Genomic DNA, 27,989 nt, shown 5'->3' with positions numbered 1-27,989 from the left:
CGGCTACCTTTCCCACAAGACAGCTGAAATCATGTGAGTGAAAATACCTGGCACAGGTGCTATCAGCTGATGAAAGGAAATTCTTTGCTTTACCCTTGCAATATATATAAACACACTGTGATTCACCCACAGCCCCCAAATATTTGATATTTTCTTGTGAGTTCAGTCATTCAGTCGTGTCTGACTCTGCGACCTCTGTGCACTCTAGCCCGCCAGGCTCCTCTGTCCATGGGATTCTCCAGGCAAGAACACTGGAGTGGGTTGCCATTCTCTTCTCCAGGGGATCTTCCCAGGGATTGAACCCGCATCTCGCACATTGCAGGCAGATTCTCTACCGCTGAGCCACCGGGGAAGCCCGATACTTTCTCAATATCACTAAATATATCTGCAGTAAGACCTACAAAGGAGTGGTAAGTGCATGAACATTTGGAAAAAGCAGCTACTATTTTGAGGGACAAAAAGTAACCAAATCAGGTACATGGGGAGAGATGCTGGAACTGAACCCAGCATCTTCAAGGAAGTTTCCAGCTGCAGCTTTGAGCCACACAAGAGCCCCTGGGTTGCCGGACAGGGGTGCGGTGAGGGTCTCTTGGGATGTACATGAAGCCCTGGGGAGGTGGGAAGTCCTTTCCCGGTGCACCTGGAGAAGCCCGTGTCAGATGCCAGATGTTTTCTCTTTTCTAAAATTTCACAACTCATCGGGGTGGCTCAAAAGACCAAAATTTGGGGGAATTCCCTGGCTGTCCAGTGGCTAGTGCTCTGTGCTTCCACTGCAGGGAGCATGGGTTTGATCCCTGATCAGGAAACTAAGATCCCTCAAGCCACACAGCACAGCTAAAAAAGTAAACAGATAATTTTAAAGAGAACACGCTTCTAAAAGAATGACAACACCCGAGTCTCCTCTCACCAGAATGTGTGTGTAGTGTCTCTTTCTGGGACCACTGGGCACCTTCTTAGTCTCAATGCTACCAGCTGGGATGACCCACCCTCAGCAAACAGCCCCCACAGGTCACAGGGTGAAGAGGAGAGTCTAAGACCCCCCAGGCTGGCCTTGATTCCTTGAAACTAAAGTGTCCAGGAAGCTTCTTGGGTGAAGACCGCGTATATGTACACGCACACGTGTGTGGGCCAGAGCCACGGGCCACACTCCTTCCTGCCTTGTGGCCAGGACTGTTCAGAGTCCTGGATCAGGAACACGTGGGGCCTCCTCCGAACGCCCCCAGATCTGAGTGCCAAGGTGCACGATGAAACAAGTTCTTTTGGGACCCAGAAACACAGGCTGGGCAGGGAACAAGCACACCTGCTCGTCCAGGCAGAGCCCTTGACGGTTTACAAAGCCATTTCCGGGCATGATGCCACTGGGCCCTCCCCGCCCGGTCTGAGCAGCCGTCTGTATGGGCAGCACCTGTGTAGGCAGTGTTCTTATTCTTGTTCAACTGGTGGCATAATCCTGATGTTAGCAGACTGGCTGGCGGTCCTGAGAACGCCAGTGCCAGCCTGCGCCAAATCTAAGAGCGTTATCTGATTTAATACCGACCACAGCCTGCATAGCACAGCACGTAGTCTGTGTGGGGCTTACCAGGTGGTGCCAGTGGTCAAGAATCCGCCCGCCAATGCAGGAGACACAGGAGATGCGGGTTCGATCCTTGGGTAGGGAAGATCCCCTGGAGAAGGAAATGGCAACCCACTCCAGTATTCTTGCCTGGAGAATCCCATGGACAGAGGAGCCTGGCGGGCTACAGTCCATGGGGTCGCAAAGAGCTGGATATGACTGAGTGACTAACTCTCCTCACTCTTCACTACAAAGCCAATTGTGTTAGTTGGGTACCCAGACTAACTTTGTTGGACTCACGAACAAACTGGACTTAAGGAACACGCTCTCAGAACGGAACTTGTTTGCATGTAGATTTACTGTAATTTAAAGACAGGTTGAGAAGTGCTGGTTTAGAGCTGAGACTCTGAAATCTGAAGGCCTGAGTTCAAATGCCACCTCTGCTTCCTCCCATCCCCTTGACTCTTTCTCCTAAGGTGGGGCTGGGTGCCCACAGGACCTGCCCTCAGAAATGAAAACATGGAAAGTGTGAACCCAGCGGCCTGTTTCTTACTATTATTAGCATCCGGGAATTGGCCTGGGGCCACAAAGCGACTTCCTAGAAGAGCCAGCTCCTTGGGCCAGGTCTTGAAGGGCAGACTGACCATTGGGCCCTCTGCCACCCTGGAACAGGGGGTGGCTGGGGGCCCCAGGAAACCTGTCTGTCTCTTAAGCCTGACCACCTTCTTGCCTCTGCCAGGAGCGAGCTGCCTTCCCGGGCTCCCCTTTCATCTCCAGGCCAGGTGCTGTGGGAGCCTTAATGGGGTGTAAGGAGATGTTCTTGCTCAAACTGGAAAAACCCGATGGGCAGCCAGACTCGCCCTGGCAGGTGTGGGTTTGGCAGTGGGTAGTCTTAAGAGGCGGGCAGGGCCAGGTGGGCGGTGGTACCCTTTGTGGCCTGGCCCCAGGATCTCGGCTCTGGGAGACGCTGCAAGAGATGCTGTCTGCTCGCTGGGTACCTCCACCCCTTCACTGAGCACAAACCTACTGTCCCCAGAGGCAGGGTCTGCCACCCCCACCCACAGCTCCCCTGTCTCAGTCACCCAGACTTAGAGGCAGGACACAGCCCAGCCCTTCGGAGCCCCAGGCTGTCCTCCTCCTGAGGGTATGTCGCCTACTGAACTTGCACACAATAGGTGCTTCACCTGTGTTTCCTGGATAAACCATCCTTCGGGGGCATTCAGATCCACTTCTCTGATGTTCCTCCTCCAGTGAGCCTGCTCGCTGTCCCGCCCTGCTCAGGCCACCGCTGTGCCTGATGGGACTGGCTTGTCCTTCCACCTTCCTCCACGGACGCGGCTGGGTCCCTGCCCTGACCGGCAGCGGCAGCTCCAGCCAGTGGTGCTGCCCTTGAGTCTCTGTCTCCTCCTCCCTAGAGATGCCGGGCTCTGGCCTTGGCCTCTGCTTTCTCATCCTGAAGGGGGTTCCCTGAGAGAAACCCTCTTCCACGTGCTTCAAAACTCCATCAGGCCATGCAGCGCTCCAGAGCTGTCAGGCCTTCCATCAGTCACACCTGTCTAAGCCCCAAGGCTTGCTCAGCTGCCTGGAGCAGTCCGCTGAGCCAGACCCCTCCTTTCTGCCGTTCCAGGTTTCCAGCCTCCTGTGCAGGACTCCAGGGCCAGCTGAGGCAGGCCTGCCGACCCCGAGGCCAGGACCACCCGGGGCCAAGCCAGAAAACCCCGTGATGCTGCCTGCGATCACTTGGCCTTCCCTCTCGCGCTCAGCCCTGGCCCAGGTTCCCACGGCCTCCCTGAGCCCTCTCCCAGCCAGCGGGGCCAGGCTCCCACAGAGAAGGGAGGTCTAGGGGCTCTGCGCCCAGCTCAGGTCCTTCCCTCCGCACACATTAAGGCCCACTCTGGGGCCAGGCAGAAAGGGAGACCATCCCCAGGGCTGTGTCTGCATCCCGGTGACCAATTCAGGGTTTCTCAGCGAGAACCGCCTGACCTGTGATGAATAGCTCCCTCTTGTCTGACAGAGAGCTTTCCCTCTCAGAACACCCTTCCCTCGCAAAGCGAGACCCCAGAGGGAGCCGGTGTCCTGTGTGGTGGTTCTTTTTCACACATCTAGAGCACACGGGGCGGGGGATGGTGGTGGTGCTGGTGTGTGATTAAAACCTCCACACTCTCCCTTCCTCAAATAAACCGACTTCTCTGCTCATCCCGGTTCTTGAAAACAGAAGCACTATTCAAAAATAAAAAGGAAAAAAGAATTAAAAAAAGGGGGGGGGGCAAAAAAGAAAAGGAACTGAATAGAAGAAGAAGAAGAAAAGGGATGAAAAAAAGAGAAGGAGAAGCGGGCGGTCCCCGAGGGAGCGGGTGAGTGCTGAGAATGAAAGGCAGGAAAGTGGAGGGAAGGAAAGCAGAGATACAAAGGGGGAGAGAAAGACAGAAGCTTTGAAAGAAAGAATGTTCCAACGTGAATGCCTCGTGCAGGGGAGAAGGGGGCGCTTGAAAAGGAACAGCCCCAATGCGGTGACCCCTCATTCACAGAAGGTGCCAATCACCGGGACAATGCAGACCCTTTCTTCTTTCTCTTTCTCTCCTTTCCGGGAGAGAGGGAGGGGCTGGGAACCGCAAGTTAATTCCTAACAGTAACAAAAAAATAAATGCAGTTTTCCTGGAGAAGCATCAAAGGGTTGCTTTAAATGCTTCCCCCCAAAACTCACTACACCCACAAGAGAAGTGCTTCTTCTCAGGGAAGCAGGAGGCACAGGCCGGCAGCCATCAGCTTTATTTCAGGGTCAGCCTCCCCTGCCCCAGCCCCGGGTGAGCCCAGGCCAGGAGAGCCCTGGGCCAGAACGATGTGAGTGAGGCCCGGCCTCTGCAGTTCTTGGCCCTCTGGGTTCTCCTGTTTGGGTCTGAGAGTTGAGAGCCCAGGTAGGAGGACCAAGGAGGAGGGTCTGAGCAAGGCGGCTGTTCTGGCTAGAGGCCAGCCTGGGGCCCAAGTCTGCTCAGGAGGGGCTGGGTACCAGTGGGGGAGGGACACTTTGAAAGGGCCCTGGGATGGTGTGTCCTCTCCTGGGGCTGCCTCAAGGAAGTGGCTGCCTGCTCAGCAGGGTGAGAGGGTGGCGGCTTCTCCCTTTTCACTGGCTGCCAGCTGTTGGATCAGTGTCCTTCCAAGGGTGGGGCCCTGTGGACATCACAAATCAGCAACTTCCCTGGGCTGGCCGAGACCCAGGACTAAGAGCCAAGTAGGCGCCCCGGACAATCCCAAGTCCCCCTTTCGAAACAGGCCTGGATGTGGGCTCTGTCCTTGCCTCCTTTCTGTAGACAGACAGCAGCTATGACGGGGTGTCTACTGTGTGTGGGACTCGTGCTGAGCTCTGGGGAGAATGCGGTGCACGGGACAGTCCCTGCCCACACGCGGCCCTCAGTCTAGTGACCAAACATCTCCCTGAAGGTCCCCCTGAGAGGGTGGGGTGGGTGAGCATCCCTGGCCCCCCTCTTTGTCTTCCCTTCTCTGGCTCTTCCTGTCTCTCAATACTCAGTGAGTCACGGCGAAACCTGAAATGGGGTCACCTTTATGCAGAGGCTTATTTTTCCTTCTGATCATCCAGACGCTGGATAATGAGAAATGCCTGGGAGCAGAGAGGCTGAGTGGAGGAAGACTGATTGGTTTATTGATTGATTGATTGAGCGAGCCTCAACCTCACTCATCTATGGAGCCATCAGTCTGTGCGGAGCTGGGTGGCAGGGGCTGGGATTACAAAGTGACGAAGACCAATACAAGGCCCCGAGATGCTTGAGGCCCATCTTGGGGGGGGGGGGGGCGGGGGGAGGGGCTGGGATGCAGCACAGACCCGGGAATGAAAACCCTGCCTTTGCTAGCTTCACCTGGGAAAAACTGTTGTTCAGTCTGAACAGGCCCAGAAGGGCCTCCGAACCTGAGGAAGGAAGCTGAGAGAAGGGGCACGTGGAAAATGCCAGGGAGTGCAGGGCGAAAAACATCGCTGAACTACCCGGACTGTATCATCACACTGGCAAACCCAGCACATGCGAAGTCCAGTGAGTATTTACTGAGCGCCTATGTGCCCCCCAGCCCCTGGGCATTCGTAGGGAGACCACAGTGAACCGGACTCACTCTGTCCTTGGGAACTCCCAGGGTGGGAGGAGTGACAGGCAAGAAAACAGGCTATTGAGTTCAGCGCACTAAGATCTGGGTGAGGGCGAGAGCAAGGGATCACGGTGGGGGTGGGGGGTGCCCAGAGGAGGGGCAGCCTTGGCAAGGTGGGGGGGTGTCGGAAAGCCTTTTCAGAGGTGGTGGCACAGTCACTATAATAGATTAAAATGAACTAAATTTTCATTTGCTTTCAAGAAACTTTAAAGAAGTTTACGGGTGAGATAGCCCAGTGTCCCGGAGAAGGCAATGGCACCCCACTCCAGTACTCTTGCCTGGAAAATCCCATGGACGGAGGGCCCTGGTAGGCTGCAGTCCATGGGGTCGCTAAGAGTCGGACACGACTAAGCGACTTGACTTGCACTTTTCACTTTCAAGCATTGGAGAAGGAAATGGCAACCCACTCCAGTATTCTTGCCTGGAGAATCCCAGGGACGGGGGAGCCTGGTGGGCTGCCGTCTATGGGGTCACACAGAGTTGGACACGACTGAAGTGACTTAGCAGCAGCAGCAGCAGCAGCCCAGTGTCCAGAAAACAAAAAAGGAACCTATTAATGACTAATAGATAAAGTACGTGATAGAGGGACTTTCCTGGTGTCCAGTAGTGAAGACTCTGGGCTGCCAATGCCAGGGACGGGGGTTTGATCCCTGGTCAGGGAACTAAGATCCTACATGGTGTACAGTGGGGCCAAAAAAAAAATAATCTAACAGAGGTTTTCTTGACCTTTTGGTGTACTGAGAAGAATCAGAGCTAGACAGAGAAAAACCAAGCAGGTGAAGACAATAATGAATTCTTTTTAAAGAAGTAATAGGTCAGTGCTAAGCTCAGCAGAGAATGGTATTTATATTGTGAATTTAACCCCAAATTGTGATAGAATGATATTAACAGGAAAGGCAGTGACATGGAGGCAATAGGTAACATCCAAAATTGGTAAATTGAGAAGTAGTGGGATAAATGTACTTTTTTCAGAGTATGGAGGTGAATATCAGAAAGGAGAAGCGAAAGGAATTGAGAATAGTGAACCGGTCTGGAGGGATGGAGTGAGGGGAGCGAGGTGGGCCGGGGTGGCGGCTGCTTCATCTGTGTTAAGCCCTTCAGTATTGTTTGACATTAAAAAAAAAGATGCATATGCATTACTCTGATAAAGACAAATTAAATGCAAGCAAACAAGCAAAACAAGGGTTGGCCAAGGAGTCACTGTGAAGTTAAACTGGGATCCCTCTAAGGTCCTTGGAGGACTGGGCCAAGCAACAGAAAGGGTACCGTCCTTACACGCTTATGAGGATAGAAATTTATTTGAGAAAGAACAGAATTCAGTGGGCTCCTGCCCAAGATAACACAATTAGCGGGAACAAGACGGAGGGAAAAACCTTAGGGAAAGAACATGCACAATACTGGCACGTGGCTTTAACAAGACGACCCCAGAGCTAGGGACCCTTCCCCAGGAGACCAGGAGACCCAGAGACCAGGATGCTGTTACTAGCGCTCTCATGCACAGGCCCAGATCCCCAGGAACGCTGGGGTACATTCATACAGCCGGGTTGGGCCAAGGCAGCATAATCTACCTGCAGGGAGCAGGGTGGTCAGAGCGCACCAGCCTGAGCCCGGGGATCCTTCACCCCGCTCCAGCCCCTGCTGACCCTCAGTATCATGGGCACCCCACCCAGGGCACCCTCAAGCACCAGCACTCACACATGTGCTCACTGTTCTCACCAGTCACTCCTGCCATCTTATGGTCTTTTCTGGGCCTTTTAAACTGGAAACATGTGGAACTTGCCTGATGGTCCATGGCCCAAGACACCACGCTCCCAATGCAGAGAGCCTAGGTTCGATGTCTGGTTAGGGAACTGGATCCCACATGCCCCAAATAAGACATGGTGCAGCCAAACAAACAAATAACTTGAAACATGGAACAGCAACACCCCACTTGCCCAGAGGTCTCCTCTTTGGTAAGCACAAATTCCCCCAAGAATAGAGAGTGTAAGGTATTGTTCCCAAAGCACAGGAAATCTATTAATACGAGTAAGCCTGAAGTGGGCACCTCCAAGAGGGGCCTTCGGTGCCAGAGTCACCCCTCGAGGGGACAGAACCCCTCGCTCACAGCCTCTGGACCCAGTCCTAAAAAGCCTCTTTCTCTGGCTTCCCAGACCACAGCAGCTGCAAGCTGCAAATTAGGAGGAGCGAGGCAGTGTGAGGGGTGCTCCGGTGAGGCTGTGTGGGCTGACGGCAAGGGTGCAGGATAAAAATTTTACCAAATGAGACTCCCCTGGTGGTCCAGTGGCTAAGACACCATGCCCCCAATGCAGGGGGCCCAGATTCCATCCCTGGGCAAGGAACTAGATCCACATGCCATAGCTAAGAGTGCCCATGCCTCGACTAAAGATTCTGTGTGCCGCAACTAAGACCCGGCACAACCATATAATAAATAAAAATATATATTAAAAAATGATGACCAAATGGCAGCCTGGGACCGTTCAGGGTAGGGCAAGCAACTACAATACCTGAGAGCACCATTCAGTCACTAGATTCAGATCCATGACTCGGAGTCATCAAGACAGGTGAGAGCGTATCCGAGTATATACAACAGTCTCTGTCTAGCACTCAGGGTCCAGGCTTGAGGCTCAGGGGCACAACCGTGTAACTTGCCCAGTCCTAGGGCAGACACGACAAAGGCATCAACTCTGCCCAGTCTCCCAGCTGCCACTGCGGCCGTAAGTCAGCAGGGCTGGGCTCTGGGCCACTTCTGCCCATGCCATGCTCCTGGGTACAGACTCAGCCTCTCAGAACCCCACCCGCTAAATGAGAACACCTTGCCCAATCAGGCTAGGCTTGCTGTGAATCAAGTGAACCATTCTTTCTTTAAAGAAAGTCAAAAGTCAGCTGAGGCATTTTACAAATGTAATGTTACTAGAGCCACCTCTTTTTGTGGGTGGCTGGACAGGACATCTCATGACTCACACAGGCATAGGCAACAAAGGAGTTACCCCAACTCTACCTTCTGCCTTGGGCTTCCCTGGTGACTCAGACAGTAAAGAATCCATCTGCAATGCAGAAGACCTGAGTTTGATCCCTGCGTGGGGAACATCCCCTGGCGAAGGGAATGGCTACCCACTCCAGTATTCTTGCCCGGAGAATCCCATGGACAGAGGAGCCTGGTGGGCTACAGTCCATGGGACCACAAAGAGTTGGACACGACTGAGCGACTAACACTTTCACTACCTTCTGCCTTAGGACTTTTTAGACACAGCGAAGCAAGTATCAGGCAAGTTTCAAAACCATGCAAACTTGTACTTGAATGTTCTCAATCAGATAAAGCCAGAATCCACTCTACAAGGCCTGCCTGGACCGTTCAAAGCCAGCGTCACACATTCACACACACAACAGAGGGAGATTATTTCAGATAAAAAGAAGCTAAGAATATATAACAACCAAATGCCACACACGAACCTTTTCGGATCAAGACAAGAACCTAAAAAACAGTTTTGGAGGACAACTGGGAAAATTTGCATAGGACTGTTTATTAGATATTATTGACTAATTGTAGTTTTTTAGGTATGATAGTACTGTAGTTATGTAGAAGAAACCCTTGTCCCTACCAAAAACACGTGATGAAGTATCTTTTCAAGGGTGAACCAGCATGTTGCCTAAAACTCACTTTCAAATGATTCAGCAGAGCCATTTGAAAGAGAGTGAGATAAAAGATAAAACAAATGTGGCAGAATGGTAGTGATCGTGACTCCAGAAGAAGGTTCTTAGCTTTCCTGTTAGGTTTGACATTTTCAAAATAAAAAGTGGTGAGGATACAGACGACGCAGGCGAGTTGTCACCTGTTCTTTGCATTTGTTGGGCTGATGTTGGTTTGTTACCCAACCTGCCCAGTGAAGAAAGTGATGTGCTTGTGATGAAGAGAGAGGCCACTGGGACTTTCTGGTTGGTCCAGTGGCTAAGACTCTGACCTCCCAATGCAGGGGGCCCAGGTTCGATCCCTGGTCAGGGAACTAGATCCCACACACCATAACTAAGAGCCTACAGAGCCAAATTAATAATTTTTTTTTTTTAGAGATGGGCCACTGCAGTGCATCCCAATCTGTTCACGGAGGAAATAACGCTGGGACTGTACACGGGGGTACTCAGCCCCGCCCTACCTAGCTGCCTGTGAGCCGAGGCAGAGCTTAGTGGCTCCAGCACTCAGCCCAGTGTGTCGGCAGGCAAGCCAGGCCTGCGGTCCAGGCCTGCGGTCAAGGAGGGTGGAAACTTTCAGGTCCTACCTGTTTCTCTGTCTCCTCATTGAATCCTCCCCTGGCAGAAGAGGGGGACCTTTCCCCCTCAAACCTATCTCCCTTACAGGTCTGGAAACACAACATCCAGATTTGAATTCCTTATGCCTGGACCCATCACTCCCCAAGTCCCCAGTTCTTTGGGGGCTGAAGCTCTGCCCTCCTCCTCTTTAAGCACAGATCCCTCACTTGCAGGTCAGAGAAGGGACTTCCCTGGCCGCCCCGTGGTTAGGATTTTGCTTTCCAATGCAGGGGGTGTGGGTTTGATCCCTGGTCGGGGAGCAGGGATCCCACACTCCCCCCAGGCTAAAAAATCCAAAACATAAAACAGAAGCAATATTCTAACAAATTCAATCAAGACTTAAAAAAAAAAAGGTCCACATTAAAAAAAAAAATCTAAAGGTCAGAGAAAAGGATGTAAATTGTGGGGATTATGAGTGCCAGTGCCAGTCAGGACCACAGCACACCTGTTAGGGATCATTCCAAGTGTCACGTTTTAGTCAGCTCTCACCTAGCCAGGTGGGGGGGCAGACGTCTGAAACCCCAGGCTCTGCTACCCAGAGGCGGTCCTCGCTGGTGATGGGGTCTGGTTTCCCCTTCTGAAGAAGGTCCCTTCTAGGGCTCCAAGTCTGCTTGTGCTAGTTGCTCCTCGTGTCCGATTCTTTTGCGAACCCAAGGACTGTAGCCCATCAAGCCCCACTACCCATGGGATTCTCCAGGAAAGAATACTGGAGTGGGTTGCCATCCCCTTCTTCAGGGGATCTTCCCGATCCAGGGATGGGACCTGTGTCTCCTGCCATGCGGGCGGATTCTCTACCGTCTGAGCCACTGCAGTCTGCTTAGAGCTTCCCAGTTCATCCTGGTCCAGGACTCAGAGCTGAGTGAGCAAGACAGGCCTTTCCGTCCACGGAGAAAAGTCCTAGAGCATTCCTGTCCTGGCACGTCTGCCTACTGGCTCCGGCCACCTTCCCAAAGTGTTCATCAAGTGCAGCGTTGGTGGTATAGTGGTGAACGTAGCTGCCTCCCAAAGTGTTCTAAGAGATTCTTGGACCTGTGGCCTAGGGGGAGCAAATGCAAATCCCAGGATAGTCCACCCCCAGAGACTCTGGTGATTTTTAAAAGCCCCTCCAATGGTCCAAATGTGAGCCGGGTGGAGTCCATCTCTCAGGCACCAGGTCCTTGGAGCTGAGGCAGACTTTTACTTCTAGTTCAGCCCCGCAGCCTCTCCTCCCCAGCCTCCCCCGAAACCCACCTTCAGAAGCCTGCCTGGGAACCAACCCTCTCCTTCCCTGCGCCTTCCCAGACCTCTTGCATTCTTCAAGATACTTGTACCTCAAGTATCTCTTCAGAACCCCGGGGCTGCCTGCCTCTCAGGAGGGCAAGGCCGGGGAAGGCCACATGCAGGGCCGGGTGCCTTTCAGAGGCAGTGGGAAACTTGAGGAGGCTTTTAGGAGAGGACACATGAGCCAATGGCTGCTTTGAAGATCTTCTGGTTACCGTGTAGAGAGGATGAGAGAGGCCGGGACAGGGTCCCACCAGGCTTATCCATTTAACCCCTTGCACTCCGGCCCCCTGCACCTCGCCCCCATCCCAACCCCTGCACTGGGGGCTCCAGGTCCTCGTGGAAGCTGCAGCCTTGGGAGCCACCGTCAGGTCCATCCCCAGGGCTCAGCGGTGTCACAGGGGAGAAAGGGATGGGTTTTCTTTCCACCGTGGCCGGCAGCACTGACAGCTGAACGTGCAGCGGAGGCGGTGAGTGCCGAATGCTAACAATGAGAATTCATTCCAGGCTCCCGGTGGGCAGAGACCATCTGGACCCCACCAGAGGCCACTGGCGGGACATCCCCCGTCCCTCGGTAGGGGGCAGGTGCTTGCCTGGACCACTCCGGAGAGAGGCTTCGGAAATCCGAAGGGGCACCCTTCCTTTGCCCTTCAAAGGGACGTGGAAATCAAACAGCACCAAATGAATGGGTGGAAAATGTTACACAGCAAACACGGGAAGGGTTTTGCCCCCAGATAAAAGGGATGGAAAGAGGAAGAGAGAAATGGAGGTGGAGGGAGGAGGGTAGGGCAGCAAGAATGGAGGGGAGGGGAGGGGAGGAAAGAAGGAGCGGGGGAGGGCCTCAGAGCTTTCTCAGGTTACAGAGAAACAGAGGGAGGGACAGAAAGGAGAAGCTGAGGTGGGAATCGCTCCAGCCCTTGAGGAGCTGCCCCATGGGGCAGAGTGGAGACAGTGCCTCTCAAAACCCACAGCTGGAATAAAAAAAAAAAACCCACAAAAAAACCCACAGCTGGGTTTGGGCAGAAAGCCCCTCGTGTAACGAAGAGAAGCCCACTGCTGCCACACTTGAGGCCTCAGTCACAGGTTTACAAAGCTGCTGGGACTTCCCTGCAGCCCTGGGTGGTCCCGTGGCTGAGATTCTGCACTCCCACTGCAGGGGGCATGGGTTCCATCCCCGGTCAGGGAACTAGAGCCCAAACACCATAACTAAAGATCCCACACGCTGAGACCCATCGCAGCCAAATACATACATAAAATATTTAGAGGGGAAAAAAAAAAACAGTTTACAAGACTGGGCAACATGGACCTCAGGACGCTGTCCCTTGGGGCCCTGGGAATCGTGCTTGGCCACAGCCATCTAGGAATTCACACTAATTTGCAAACAAAGGGGCCCTCACTTCCAGGTTGTACCAGGGCCCGCACACATTGTGTGGTCGGTGCTGGATGTTCTTTCCAGAGGACGTTTTGCTAGAAAGGCAGAATCAGGAAGGCAGGGGCCGGCTCTGACTGCTGCTCCCTGTTTGCTAACCAAACACATGGCCGGCGTGTTGACTTAGCCACAGAGTGGGAGTAAGCACAGGGCTCCCTGCCTCCCCCTCCAAAGAGCCAGCCTCAGATGACACGTGTGTGGAACTGTGCCCCTGCATGTGCTGTACATGTCATTGTTCCAGAGGCGGTCATGGCCTGCCATACTCCAGGCACCAAGTGGTCCTGACCTTTCCAGCCCTGCATGCGGAAAGCATGGCCAGCCTGACGAAACCCGCCCAGTCCCGAGAGACCTGCCTTCCGCTGGTGGCCGATGAGGCTTCAGAACCTACATTCTCAACCATCCACATCCTTCACTGTGTGGAGTGGAGACGCCATCCAGGATGTTTTAGGACCAAGACTACACCTCGAGATGTGGCTCCCACAGTACTCGTGAGACCACCGTGAGGTCACCAGGTCTCCAAGGGATAGGCTGAAGCAGACCCAGCCTAACCCAGGCTCCCTCCCCTACGAGTGCCCCCTGGCCAAGATGCAGGCTGGGGACCCTCAAATCCCAGTACAATACGGGCCTCTCCCCCTGCCAGCACCTCCCTTCTGAAGACAACAGGCAGAGGCCCTGCAGACTACCCTTCCACCGGTAGGGAAATCTTGGGGTACACTGCTCTTGCCTGGGGTCCTTTCCAAGATCCCTGCCAACAGGACTCCTCCTCTGAAAGGGCAGAGGACCCTAAAAGCATAATTTCCCAGGGCTTGCAGTCATATCATTGTACTTCTCAAGCCCAACTTAATGGGTAACATGGAAGACACCTGAGTCCCCACAGATGCCAGGTGCGCCGAGGATCACACCTGAGACAGCTGGGTCCTGGCACCCCGCCCACAGCGAGAACAAAGCCAGGCTCAGCAGGCAGCATCGTGTCTGGGCCAAGGGCAGGCAGGCGGCTCAGAAGGGGCCATCCAGAGTAAGCGGAGGAAGCAGGAGGCCAGGCCTGCGAGGGAGCACCCGCCAGGAACTGAATTAATCAGCAGGAAACTGATGGCTGTTTCCTGACAACTCCACTCCACCACCACCACGAGCACAGAACACACACACACGCACAGGAATTCGGAAACAGGGAGGGCAGCTGGCAACTTCCTCGAGACCCACAACGCAACCACTTTTTCAAATACCTAGACAAAACAACACAGAGTACCCACCCTCTCCCCAGTGTAGACGGTGTGAGGAGCCCCTCCTGCATGTTATTTCTATCTTGCATGAAAACCTTTCCAAGAGGGGTTGTCATTCCCCGTTTTCTAAACTCCGAGTTGCGAAGCAAAGTGAGAGGACCTAGGTCACAGCTAACGGCGCTCGAGTTTTCAAGGCTAGGCCTGGCAGGACGACAAAGGCCAGTTCTTAAACCATCTCACTCCACCCTGGACCAACAGATCTCTCCCAAAGACTCCAAGACCAGGGCTTAAAGGAATCCTAGGGGGACTTCCCTGGTGGTCCAGAGGCTAAGACTCCAAGCTCCCAACGCAGGGGGCCTAGGTTGGATCCCTGGTCAGGGAACCAGATCAGACATGCTGCAACTAAAGATTCCGCGTGCCGCAATGAAGACTGAAGATCCTGTGAGCCGCAACTAAGACCCAGTGCAGTCAAACAAATATTAAATAAAAAATAAAGGAATCCTACGGCATGAGAGGAAGGGCTCAAAAGTGGGGAACCAGCTAGTGTGGCAGTGGACGCCCTTCCGCATGAACTGACCCACTGACATTTGGAGGGTGGGGGCGAGCGGTCTTCCACTTCTCCCGACTCTCTTGCTTTCCACTTCTTCAGCTTAACAGTACACTTTTAAACATACCACTATGGATGGAGGAGCCTGGCAGGCTATAGTCCATGGGGTTGCAAAGAGTCGGACACAACCGAGTGACTGAGCATATACATGCATGTGTTTCTCAAACTTCCTGCAGTTGAAGAGCTGTTTTATTTGAATCCCTGGAAGAATTAACACTAACAAGCAGCTCCTGGTCCCACCACCTGTCACATGAAGTCAGCGATGCCCATCTCGGTCCACTCTGATCAAGATGCAGCTGTCAATCATCCACTTGGATGTCGTCATGGCAACGTGAAACTATGTAAGTTTCTCAGCCTCATTTTCAATATTTCTTAGCTGGGTAACGCCGTGCAGACCAGCAATGGTCCATGGCCAGTCCTTTTACGTGGCGCTGGCCTCAGAATGCATGAGAATCTTTATAAATTCAAGAATTTTAAATACAGAGGGATATCTTTCTTCTTAGGTGAAAATTCTACTCACAGGTAATAGAGCCTCAAATCTGCCCTTAATATTTCAAACGTGTTCGTAGTCACCACTGTTTGGGGGCGGTTGATTTTCCAGTCATCTCTCCTGCCTCTCCTCTCTCTTAAAAACAGAAAATAATACATTAAAGTTTCTTAAGCATTCTTGGAATTTACACTCAGCAACACATGACCCACTGAGCTCCATGAAGGTGAGGTGTGAAGAGAATGTTCTGTCAATGAGAAATTCATAAGTGGTCAGAACAGAGCACAAAATTTGCAGTTCTTAGGCAGGGTTACAGCGCCATTGGATTCCTGCAGATGAAAAGAGGCTTGGGTTTAGATCAGCCCAAGCATCTCTGTAGGTTAAATCTCAGAAGAGAAAGGCCGCTGCAGTAGCTCAAAGTTGGCCCACGTTGGCTGTAACAAGACTGGGAACTGGGAACCACCCGAAGGTATCGTAAGATACAGACTTCTGAGTCCCACCCAGATCCTGCAGACTCGGGGCTGGACACAGGGAACTGCGTTTTATTTTTTAATAATTATTTATTTGGCTGTGCTGGGTCTTAACTGCAACATATGAAATCTCTTAGTTGCAGCATGTGGAATCTAGTTCCCTGACCGGGGATCAAACCCAGGCCCCCTGCTTTGGGAGTGTGGAGTCTTTGCCACAGGACCACCAGGGAAGTCCCCAGGGAACTGCATTTTAACCAGTTTCCTTCAGCAGGGAATCACAAATGGTGTGGCCACTGAACCTGCCCTTCTGCAAAAGAACCAGGAGTGACCAGTGGCTCAGAAGATTTGGTCTTGGTAAAGTAAAACGGGTCCAAATAAAACCAACTGGGTTTATTGCACTGGAGCGAGTGCTAGCGCTACAAAGCCCTGGCACAGAGAGACCCGTGGAATAAATCCAATTTGCCTGTTTACTGAAGGTGGTCTCATATTCTCCACTTAGCTGGGCCCAACACGTAGCAGTCTCAACTAGTGTCAGCTGTCGTCCACAGACCAGGAAACCAAAGCCCACAAGGCTTGTCATTTGCCGAAAGCCAAGTTCTTAGAAAAACCAAGACTTGCCCCGGGGCTCATGCCTCTTTTCCTCTGTGCCTCAAGTTTCCTCATCCATACAATGGGGATAATACTCACCAATTCTCATGGTGGTTGTGAAAATTAAATAAGGGAATGTCTTTGTAAGTGCACTTGGCCTGGTCTCTAGTAAACACTTAATAATAGGTGTTCAGATAATCATGATCAATTTTGAAAGTCTGAGATGACATAAAATCTGTTTCCATAGCTGGAATTTGCTTATACCAGATGGTTCTTGTTAGCACTAAATACCGTGGAGATGCTGATTGGCCAGAATTGTCCTTGCACCTTGGTGGAGACTTTCCATTTGGGCCAGGAGGGCCAAGCACCCTGAAAATACCCCACCCTGGACACACACCTGGCCTGCACTTTTCTTGGGGAGACCAGCTGGCTGGCGGAAGTTCCCTGCAAACATGTTCCTAGGCTGAGCCCCTCTGAGAGGTTTCACAGTGGGCACCCATCCAGAACATTTATTATGTCCATAATATGCCAGGCATGGGGCTGGGCACTGGAAAATAAAGGAACTGCAATAAATGAAGCAGAGTCTTCCCCTGCCATAAGCTTACAAAACTTTCAAGTCGGAATAAATTGGTTTTGATTAAAATTTTCCATTATAAAATTCATAAAACTGCCCCCTGCAAAGAGTTATGGAAGTGAAGAAAAAATTAATACTCCTCATCCTAACTCAAGCACGTCTTGTGTTATTTCTTTCTGGTCCTCTTCAAGCATATGGTTTTCGCACGGTTCTAATCATGGAGTGTATAAGTCTGGTGTCCTGCTTATTTTCCCTGGATTGGACACTAGCAAGTTTCCATGTTGCGTGTTCAGAACCAATGATCCGTACTCATAAACACAGAACATTTGCAAGAGTGCACAGATCACCGCTTGCCTGCCTATTCTCACAGTGAAGGACATTCAGGGTGTTTCCAACTTGTCCACCCTGCCCACTAAACGTCTTCATGCATTCATGCAGAAAGACAGAGGGAAGCGGCAACTGGTGTGTAATGAGATGGTGGTAGACAGGCCTGGGTCGGATACTGCCACAGCATGAACTCGGGCAAGTTACTGAACTAACCTTTTTGAACTTCAATTTCCCCCCAGATGGGCATGACACTTCCATCACACAGTTGTGAAGAGGATTTAACAGGAGACCATCAGTAGAACAACTCGCAAGAAGCCTGATGCTCAATAATTATGTGCCTTCTCTTTTCTTAAACATCACAAGGTCCTGACTGACTCCTTGGTGCCTTCTCAAGGACTGGGGCAATCAGCAGACACCCTCAGAGCACAGAGTGCCAACTTCCCCCACCCTCCACACAGATCGCCTAATCCTGGGAGATGAAGCATTTGCAAGCTAAGGTATCCAGGAGGGAAGTGATAAGTGCTCTGCAACTTACTTAAAAAATGGTTCACGGGTTAAAAACAAACATATACATGTACAGATGAAGCAAATATGCCAAATGTTCACATCTGTTACATCCAGTCTTGGGTGTGTGAGTATTTCCTGTACTATTCTTTCAACTTTTCTATGTATTTGAGATTTTTCATAATAAAACCTTGGGGGAAAACCTCTTACTAATTCAAAAGGTTTAAAAAATGGTACCATGCTTTAAAAACTTGCATTATATCCATTTATTTGTTCAACAAATATTAATTCAATAGTTAACAAATATTAATTCAATACAGTGTCTGTCATGCGGTGAGTTGATCCAACCTCATAGAACATACCATCTGGCATTTCTTTGGGTTGGGTTTTTATTTGCTAATTATATATAGTTTGTTCACTTTGTCTTTTAGTTTAAATCTTGATTTTTAAAACCGGTATGTATAGGTTCTTGGTGGAATTAAAATATTAACCCCTTAAGTGTCTTAGGAGACGATCTTTTCCCCCTAGCTCTCAAGTGTTTTGTAGAGTTGACACAGCAGCTACAATTTGTAAAATGTAGTCAAATCTGTTGAATTTTTTTGATGACCGTTTTTATTTCTAAACTTTGGAAATCAAACTCCAGACCAAGATTTGGTATAAAGTGTACACACTGCTATGTTTACTCTTTATATTTGTTTCAGTATTATCGTGGTGATTAGCATTTTAAAAGCCATTATATTAATCAGTGATGCTGATGGCAGGCCCTTGTTACTAGTTTTAACAGGAATGTCTCTACTGTTTCTCAGTTAATTATAACTTTGGCTACTGGTTTGAAATAGATATCCTTAACCAAGCTAAGAATACACCTTTCTACTCCTTTTTTTGGTGTACTGATTAGTTAGAAACGGTTGTTCAATTTTAATCAATTATCCTGCTGCATATATTGGAATCAATCTGGTTTTATTTCCTTAAACCATTAGCATGAGGCAGTTACTATATTAAGCTTCTCTAGTATTGACAATTTCCCCCCACTTGCCCCATTGGGTTTTGGTGGATGACTACTGAATTCTACTTCCTCTTAGCATTTTCATTCTTTACCATGATCTCTTTGCCATGTTTAATATCAGGCTGATTTTGCTTTGTAGAACGAATTGGAGAGCTCTCCATCTTTTCTTCTAAGCCGTGGAATAGCTTAATGTTAACAGTATATCAAATTTGAAACAATTACCTAGCAAAAACACTTGGGACTGGTGTCTTCGTTAGACAGAGAGGGCAGCACTTTGATAATGATTGCAAATTTGTTCTCAATTAACACATTCATTTTCAGAAAAGCATTCATTTAATTGAGATTTTCAAATTTAAGCCTAGTGTGCACAGATTTTCATTTTTTTAAACCTTTCTACTTACTCCAATGTCCCCTTTCTCCTTTCTATTGTTCTTTTCTTTTCTTTTCTCTTTTATTTTTCAAATAGATTTGCCGAAGGTTAAGCCACTTTACTGTTGGTTCAAACACAGAATCAGTTCTTGAATATACTTGCTAATTTCATTGCATTTCTATTTTCTAATTCACTTATTTCTGCCTTTATTTTTACTTTTTTCCCCCCTCCCATTTTCCTTAGGGGCTATTTTTTATTCTTTTTTCCTCCCCTAAGATCTCAGGCTGAATACCTAGTCTCTTTTTTCTCTTTCCCTTTTTAATAATAAAAACATTTAAGGCCATGAGAACAGTGCCAGCTGTCTCCCATAGGTAAGCTTATGTGGCACTCCGGTTTCCAATGCTTTTTAAATATTTGTTACCATGCTCTTTATTTCTTCCTTGACCCAACAGCAATCTAGGAAAGCATTTAAAATTTTTTTTAAGCAGTTCGGTTTTAGTCTGTATAAATTTACACTATTTTGTTGAGGTTTAACTGCATGGTGATCAAAGGACTCTCCGACTGGCACAACTTCTGTTTTGGGTAGACTGTGAGCTCTTACATTCGGTTACTGGTGGCTGGTTACAGAAATATTTGCAGAGCATATGCTCGCTAGGAAAGCCCAAGTGCTTTTGAAAAGTTTCTGCTTGCCATAATGTTATGTCAAATGAAAGAGGGTATAAAGTTCAGTGTGCTTGTAACCAGTTTAAAAGAATATATATTTACCCATGTGGATGGAAAACGACTGAAAAAATATATAAAGGTACTAATCAGTGCTTTGGCCACCTGATGCGAAGAGCTGACTCATTTGAAAAGACCTTGATGCTGGGAAAGATTGAGGGCAGGAGGAGAAGGGGACGACAGAGGATGAGATGGTTGGATGGCATCACCGACTCAATGGACATGGGTTTGGGTAGACTCCAGGAGTTCGTGATGGACAGGGAGGCCTGGTGTGCTGTGGTTCATGGGGTCGCAAAGAGTCGGACATGACTGAGCAACTGAACCGAACTGAAATGGTGCTGGAAATTTTTCTTTTTCTGTTTTTTTTTTTTTTTTTTTTTAATGTGGACCGTTTTTAAAGTCTTTACTGAATTTTTTAAAACATTGTTTCTGTTTCATGTTTTGGCTTTTTTGGCCATGAGGCATGTGGGATCTCATGCACCCGCAGTGGGTTCCCTGTGGGAACCTGCACCCCCTGCACTGGAAGTCTTAACCACTGGACCACCAGGGAAGTCCCTATGTTGGTAATTTCTAATGGGTGAGAGTATGGGCAATTTTCACTTTCTTTACAATTCTCTGCATAAGATTTACTCTTTTAAAAAGATTTCTTTCAGTGTTTGGTAACGAAAATGCTTGTTTCAAGCTTTATCTTTGCAAGCTCCCTTTGGCCAGACAGTTAAGAAGTCACCAGGAAGAACTTGAGGAATAATTGGATTTGGACCCCAAACAGTGCCTACACCTGAAGACAGTGGCCCTGCGAGGAGCTCACAGTCACTCAGGCCGTGGAGGCCCCCCTTGCTGGAGAAGATTCACTCCCCAGGGGCCCCCCCTCATCTCTCCAAGCTCTTCATGCTTAATGATGAGCTCCCCCCCTCCCAATTACTGTCACCGAGGAGTTTTCCCTCAAAGGGAAAAACAATGAAATCCAACTTCTGCAACTGATGCGTGCAGACTTTTATTTCCCTTCTACCTCTACACGATCTCTAAAGCCCACTCCAAAAAGTACATTTTCAACTCCAAATCAACTGCAGAGCCCCTGTAAATCCAGGGAAGCTCTGGGCCCTGGAAATGGACAAGGTGGCTGTGCCTCCAGCTCGTGCCACTCTCGGCTCAAAACCAGCAACTCTGGAGAGAGAACAGCCGAGTTCCCATGAGCTGCCCGCTCATGGAGTGGGATCGAAAACTCCAGCGAGGTCGAGAAGCCTGCTGCGTGACAGGGGCAGAAAACAGGGATGGAAGGTAAGGGAGAGGTGGCAGGGATGAGAGAGGGTGAGAGAGAAGAGGTGTGAGTGACAGCGAGCGTTAGGGAAGTGGAGTGGTGGTTCCAGGCGCTTCCTGGGAGCCCCATGGTTTCAGAAGCATTTCACAGGCATGAAATGTGCCAATGGCGAAGCCCTGGCACTCCTAACAGGGAGTCATGGGACTTACCTGGCGGCCCAGTGGTCAAGAATCCACACTTTCACTGTGGGTGGCACAGGTTCAATCCCTGGTTCAGGAACTAAGATCCCACATGCTACTCAATGCGGCCAAAATATGCCCCCCTCAAAAAAAAAACCAATAAAAACCCAAAACAAAGAGTCATTTTACACCGGGGTCTTTTCTGCTGTTTCTCTGTCCTCCATCCTTGCTCAGCCCTGTCCTCTGCTAGAAGACAAGATGTCTCAGCTGGCTTCCACTGAGCACCCCCAGGGAGTCTGGGGACACTCTTAGAAAGTCAGGGAAGAGAATCCTGACCCACAGAGAACGTAATAAGACAGCTAAGCAAAGAGGGCAAGGGCCAGAGGAAGTGCAGCAACACACAAGGAGATGCTGGCGTGTGCCGAGCACCCCAGAGGAGTGGCTTGTCTCCTGGGAATGTCTCTTGTCTCTTTCTCCATAAACCTTCGCCCCTACCCCACAGTGGCTTCCTATATCCAGGCAGGTCTGCCCACCACCCTGACCGTTCTGGGCAGAGTGACCTTCAAGTATGTCTCTGTTTCAAACTGATGTCACTTATGGGTAACAGCTTCGTGCCCTCTGCTCTGTGCAGTATCTCCACAGTGGACTGAGTCACCCAAACCAGAATGCAGCCACTACCCTTTGGAAGAATGGTCCTCAGGGAAGTGTTTCAGCTCTAACTTTTATCTAGAAATCAAGAGGCTCTCCATCGGCTCATCTGACCCATCTCTGCATCTCCTGTTTTTCTTTTTCTTTGGCTGCACCGGGTCCTCATTGCGGCACATCGGTGTTCTCCTGTTGCAGAGAACGGGCTCTAGAGCACGCAGGCTTAGTAGTCCCACAGCATGTGGGATCTCAGCGCCCTGACCAGGGACTGAACTCCTGTCCTTTGCATTGTAAGGCAGATTCTCAACCACTGGACCACCAGGGAAGTCCCCCACTTTACTTTTCTACTGTCTTGGAAATTAGGTGGCAGAGTGGTTCAATGAATGGAGTGTGAATTCGGGACTCACTCATACCTGGTTCAAATCCCACAACCATCCCTTACAGGTGCAAGGCCCGGGGAAAGTGGCTGCCTTCATGAACCTCAGTTTTTCTGCCTCTAAAATGGGTCAAGAATGCTGTTTCTTACAGAGTCACTGAATTAAAAGTGCCTGGCCCAGAGCAGGTACTCAACAAACATTGGTCCTCCTCATCCTTCCCTTGCTGGAATTGGGGAAAAGTGTTAGTCACTTAGTCAACTGTGTCCAACTCTGTGCGACCCCATGGACCCCAGAGGCCCACCAGGCTCCTCTGTCCATGGTATTCTCCAGGTAATACTGGAGTGGGTTGCCATGCCCTACTCCAGGGGATCTTTCTGACCTAGGGATCAAACCTGCTCCTGTAATGAAGGCATATTTTTTACCACTGAGCCACAGGGAATCCCATTCAGTAACTATGAAAGTCGCTCAGTCGTGTCTGACTCTTTGCGACCTCGTGGACTATACAGTCCATGGAAGTCTCCAGGCCAGAATACTGGAGCGGGTAGCCTGTCCCTTCTCCAGGGGATCTTCCCAACCCAGGGATTGAATCCAGGTCTCCCATGTTGCGGGCGGATTCTTTACCAGCTGAGCCACAAGGTAAGTCCAAAAATACAGATCTTCCCAACCCAGGAATCGAACTGGGATCTCCTGCATTGCAGGCAGATTCTTTACCAACTGAGCTATCAGGGAAGCCCCTCAGTAACTATAAACATGTAATAATAATACATCTCAGTGGGGACTTCCCTGGTGGTCCAGTGGTTAAGATTCTGTGCTTCCAATGCAAGGAGTGCAGGTTCTATCCCTGGTTGGGGAACTAAGATTCCACATGCTGTGCAGCATGGCCAAAAAAAAAAAAAAAAAGCAACTATACTCCAGTAAAAAATGTTAAAAAAAAAAAAAAAAAAAGAATATAACTCAGTGGAAAAACTTTACTTGGGATTATTTCCTGGTCAGTTTTAAGAAACACAGTCAAGCACAGAAAACATAATTTTATAAATGATCTGTAAACGGCTCATACAGAGCAGATATTTCAGGTGAAATGAAAAGGAATTCAAGCAAAAAAACTGTATTTATTCCTCTGAAGGGTTTTTCAACCCTCAAATCAACTTTTCCAAAGGGGATTTCCCCACATGGTATAACAATGTAAACCCCAAGTCCCCTGGCTTATACCAGAGTGATCTGTCAATGGCTTCTCTGCTCAGAACCCACTGGTGGCTCCCCCAGGTCTCTGAATGAAGTTCAAGTCTTCGGACACATTCCCAATCGGCTCTCCAGCTCCATCTTCTGCCATCCCATCTCGACACCCTATCTCCCATCCGCAACAAACCACCACTGACTCTTTGAATGACCCTGTTCTTTCTGACTTGGTATATTCTAGTCCCCCAGTGGAATGCCTCTGCTGCCCTTGCCTGCTAAGACTCAGCTAAACACCACCTCCACCAGGAAGTCTTCCCTGAACTGCTCCCCAGCTTCACCATGTCTGCAGAGCGAACTTCTCATGCTCTTGTCTGCATATCCCATATCCCTTCAGTTTGAGGGTCTGCTGGGGACAAAGACCACGTTGTTTCCCCTTTATATCAGAGTTTACTAGGTGTTTGGTATTTACTGACTGAACAAAGGAATAAAGAAAATGATGGAGGTTTGTAAGAGAAAAGAGGACTCATGATGGAGCAGGGCTCTCCCTGACTTCACATGCCTGCAGTCCACAGGTAACAATGATCACCATGTATCACACAGCACAGACAAGGTCCCTATAGTCAAAGCTATGGTTTTTCCAGTAGTCATGTACAGATGTGAGACCATAAAGAAGGCTGAGCACCGAAAAGAATCGATGCTTTCAAACTGTGGTGCTGGAGAATACTCTTGAGAATCCCTTGGACTACAAGATCAAACCAGTCAATCCTAAAGGAAACCAACCCTGAATATTCATTGGAAGGACTGATGTTGAAGTGCCAATACTTTGGCCACATGATGCAAAGATCTGACTCATTGGAAAAGACACTGATGCCAGGAAATATTGAAGTTAGGAGGAGGAGGCAGCAGCAGAGGATGAGATGGTTGGATAGCATCACCGACTCTCCAGACATGAGTGAGCAAACTCTGGGAGATAGTGCAGGACAGGGGAGCCTGGCATGTGGTAGTCCATGGGGTCGAATGGGACACAACTTAGTGATTGAACAACAACAATACAGCATAAAGCACACCTATAAAAAGTAGGTACATGAACCCACTTAGCAGGCCATGAAATCAAGGCTTGCTGGGGGAGGCTGTGGCTCGGCAGGGCTGGGAGATGGCAAGCCAGGACGAAAGGCCGTGGCTCCTTGGATCCTGAGTCCCATGGCCTGAAGTAGGTCCTCCACTTGCCTGTGATCCTACTTCTGTGGCAGACAACCCTTTAGATTCATCCCTGCCTGTGGGGAGAAGAACAATTCTGTGTTTCAGTGATTAAGCCCCTCCAGGGCTTCCCAAGGCCAAGAAGGTGCCAGGTTAGAAGTTATAACACAGGGACTTCCCTGGTGGCCCAGTGGTTAAGAATCTGCCTTCCAGTGCAAGGGACACGGGTTCAATTCCTGGTTGGGGACTGGTCAGGAAACTAAGATCTCACATGCCCGGGGTGACCAAGCTCATGTGCTGCAACTACCGAGACCAAACCCTGTGGAGCCCATGAGCTGCAATGAAAGATCCCACATGCTGCAACTGAGACCTGATCCAGCCAAATAAGTATTTTTTAATTAAATTAATAATTAATTTTTTATAAAAAAGTAGCAGCAGCACACATGGGAGCAAACCATCAACTGTGTCTTGGGCGACCCAGAGCCAAGACCCTCACCCTTGGACCCAACTCTCCCATCCTGCTAAGGGTGGGTGCCACACACCATCTCTCACTGGACACCAAAGCTGCCCACTTCTCATGCCTTTGGTGGGTCCACCATCACCAAAAGTGGACCCTGGTTTTCTCCAAATCAATGAGCTAAGAAGCAAGGTGAGGAGTTTCACTGGAATCTAAGGTTGCAGAATGAGGCCTGCAACACTGTGTCTCAAATGGGGGAGGGGGGTAGAGACTGTGGGAAGGATGGGCCATTGAGGGATGAGAGGCAGGGCCAGGCAGATAAGAGATCGAATCCACCAGACAGATAACGGGACTACAATGACAAAGGAGCTGGAGGCCGTGCTGGCCCGTTGAGAGAAAGAAAGAGCATATTAAATTTTAAACAAAGCCCACCCCGGGGGAACCTCCAGCCTTGTCTCCCAACCTGTGCCTCCCATCTCCAGCTCACAAGTCACCAAGTTCACAGAAACCGAAACATCCCTCATCTCTAAGGGGTTGGGTTTTGTTTTGTCGCTGTGTCTCTGGGGGGTGGGGGAACTTGGGCCTCCCTGAGGCCCAGGGGTCTTCCCACCAGGCCTGAGAAAGGAGGGCAGGCTAGAAGCAGCTTCAGCTGGGACAGCCCTGCTTGGAAGGGGGAGCAATGACAGGGCTGGGAACCAGAGCAGAGCGGGTACAAGAAAAGAGCTGGCAGTGCCAGGTCCAGATGGTGGGCAGCAGCAGAGATGTCACCAGGAGCCAAGAGGAGGGAAGAAACTAAGAAGTAGGGAAGGTCCTGAGAGGCCTTGCCAACTGCCATAAAGACTGTGCTGGCGTGGAGGAGGAAGACAACAGAAAAGGAGGAAGAGCGAGCCCCGAGCTGGAGCAGGAAGGCCCAATTTAGCCCAAGCACGTGTTACTTCCTCTGTAATTCCATCAAACCTCCCCCACCCCACCCCAAGGTGATGACTGGGGAATGGGTCTGCAAGGGCTGAAGGTCTGGAGAGAGGCACTGCCCTGGAGCAGGACCCGTGGGGCAGGGCCTGAAGCCTGCACACAGCATCCTCCATGCCAGCGCCACAAACACCAACCCAGCCGGGCAGGACCGGCTTCGGGTCTCCGGAGTCAGGACAGGATGTTTGTTTCACAAGCATCTTCTCCGAAGAAAGACCAGCCTAAGTCTGGAATCCTCAAAGCCAGCGCTGCCCCAGGCACCCTGAGGATGGGCTTTTGGAGGATTCCCTGGGGAGCCACAGGCCTGCACTCAGAGGAGACAAGAAAGGCTCTAGTCTCGGTGCTCTAGGCCCACTGTGAACAAAGGGGCAAGGATCTGCGGGTTCTCTTTCAAAGTCAGCTGTGCCCGGGGTCAATCAGGCCTTTCCCAGGCCAGTCCCTCTTAATATGCATGAAACAGTTGAAAAGCAGTATCTTAAAAAACGCACAACCAAGTTTTATTAATAAAAGAATAAGACTTAGTATTCACCTAAAAGGAACCAAAAATACTACATAACTTTTCTGGAGGCCAATTTAACCATCTAAATCCAGGGCCATTAGAATGTGTCCTGGGCACAGTAATTCCCTGCTAGAAATGTATGCCAAAGATTTAATTAAAAAAATACCCAAGGTTGTTCACCACAGCATTCTTTACAAGAGAAAAAGAGAAAAAGGTTTAAATTTAGGAGACTGCTTAAATATATGGAAGAGTATATCATACACTGAAATATTAATAATTACAGGCATTTTAATTTTCTTCTTTTTGCTTGTTTCTATTTCCTAAATTTCTTGCAACAACCGTAAATCTCTTTGTTACAAGAAAAAAAAAATCAATAAAAGCTATTTTCTAAAAAACAAAAGGCAGAGATCCAAGAGACTGTGCATTCCTTGGACATTCGAACCTGAACTGGATTAGAACAAAACAAAACTGGACAGACACTTAAAACCACCTAAGAATATTTTTAAGGACCAAGAGGTGTTTTCTACTGAAGAGGAATTAAAATCCTCCAGAAGGGCTCCCCTGGTGGCTCAGTGGATAAGAATCCACCTGCAAATGTAGGGGACACAGGTTCAATCCCTGGTCCAGGAAGACCCCACATGCCGCAGAGCAACTAAGCCTGTGTGCCACAACTACTGAGCCCAAGTTCCAAAACTACTGAAGTCTGTGCTCCACAACAAGAGAAACCCCTACAATGAGAAGCCCACGTACCTCAACTAGAGAGTAGCCCCCAGTCTCTGCAACTAGAGAAAACCTGGGCAGCAATGAAGACCCAGGACAGCCATAAATAAATCTTTAAAAAAATAAAACCAAATCCTCCAAAAAGCCCAAGTGAGAGAAGGGAAGGCAAATCAAAAGCAGGGAGTTAAGTCAGGACCCAACTTTTCTGTCCCTAGAGTGACGGCCATGGGGAGAACAGGGGGTGGGGATGAGAGCAGGCAGAGTGGCTGATGTGTGAGAAAAACAACACAAGTGCTTCTTTCGTCCTTGATCAAGGAAAGAACAATGACCACCTCCTTCGACAGTGAATTCAAAGCGGGGAATTACAAAATGGCCATTCTGAGACTTCCCTGGTGGTTCAGTGGTTAAGAAACTGCCTTGCAATGCAGGGGACGTGAGTTTGATCCCTGGTACCCACTCCAGTGTTCTTGCCTGGAGAGTCCCAGGGACGGGGGAGCCTGGTGGGCTGCCATATACGGGGTCACACAGAGTCGGACACGACTGAAGTGACTTAGCAGCAGCAGTAGCAGGGAACTAAGATCTCACATGCCTGGAGTAACTAAGCCTGTACCACAACTACTGAGCATGCGCTACAACGAAAGCTGCCACGTGCCGCAGCTAAGACCCAACACAGTCAAATAAATATAAAATAAACAAACAAAAACAAATGGCCAGTTACTGGGCTGAGTGACATTTGTTCATCTACTTGGCCATAGGGAACACATTTTTACAACCAAGATACAGAAGCCCCCAAAGAGGCTCTTGGAAGAGAAATTCTGACAAGCTCTGCAGCTGAAGCAAAAGGACTTAGCTGGGAACTTCCCTGATGGTCCAGTGGTTAAGACTCCGCACTCCCAATACTGGGGGTACAGGTTCTATCCTTGTTCAGGGAACTAAGATCTCAC

General features: G+C 49.8%; 1 protein-coding gene and 1 long non-coding RNA gene across 5 annotated transcripts in view; one reads left to right on the top strand and one right to left on the bottom strand.

Moving 5' to 3' along the window:
* Nucleotides 1-27,989, bottom strand: part of ZNF710 (zinc finger protein 710) — a 74,565-nt gene that overhangs the window by 29,270 nt on the left and 17,306 nt on the right. The gene's annotated exons all lie outside the window — the stretch shown is intronic.
* Nucleotides 82-17,346, top strand: LOC129634437 (uncharacterized). The gene is made up of 5 exons (XR_008705636.1): nucleotides 82-410; nucleotides 3,180-4,467; nucleotides 5,446-5,595; nucleotides 14,699-14,863; nucleotides 17,208-17,346. It is a non-coding gene; the product is annotated as an uncharacterized LOC129634437 (long non-coding RNA).

The sequence above is a fragment of the Bubalus kerabau genome, chromosome 19 (genome assembly GCF_029407905.1).
Source record: "Bubalus kerabau isolate K-KA32 ecotype Philippines breed swamp buffalo chromosome 19, PCC_UOA_SB_1v2, whole genome shotgun sequence".
In the NCBI taxonomy this organism is placed as follows: Eukaryota; Metazoa; Chordata; class Mammalia; order Artiodactyla; family Bovidae; genus Bubalus; species Bubalus kerabau.
Note: the sequence above shows the minus strand (reverse complement) of the source record. Positions and strands in the feature narration are given on the sequence as shown.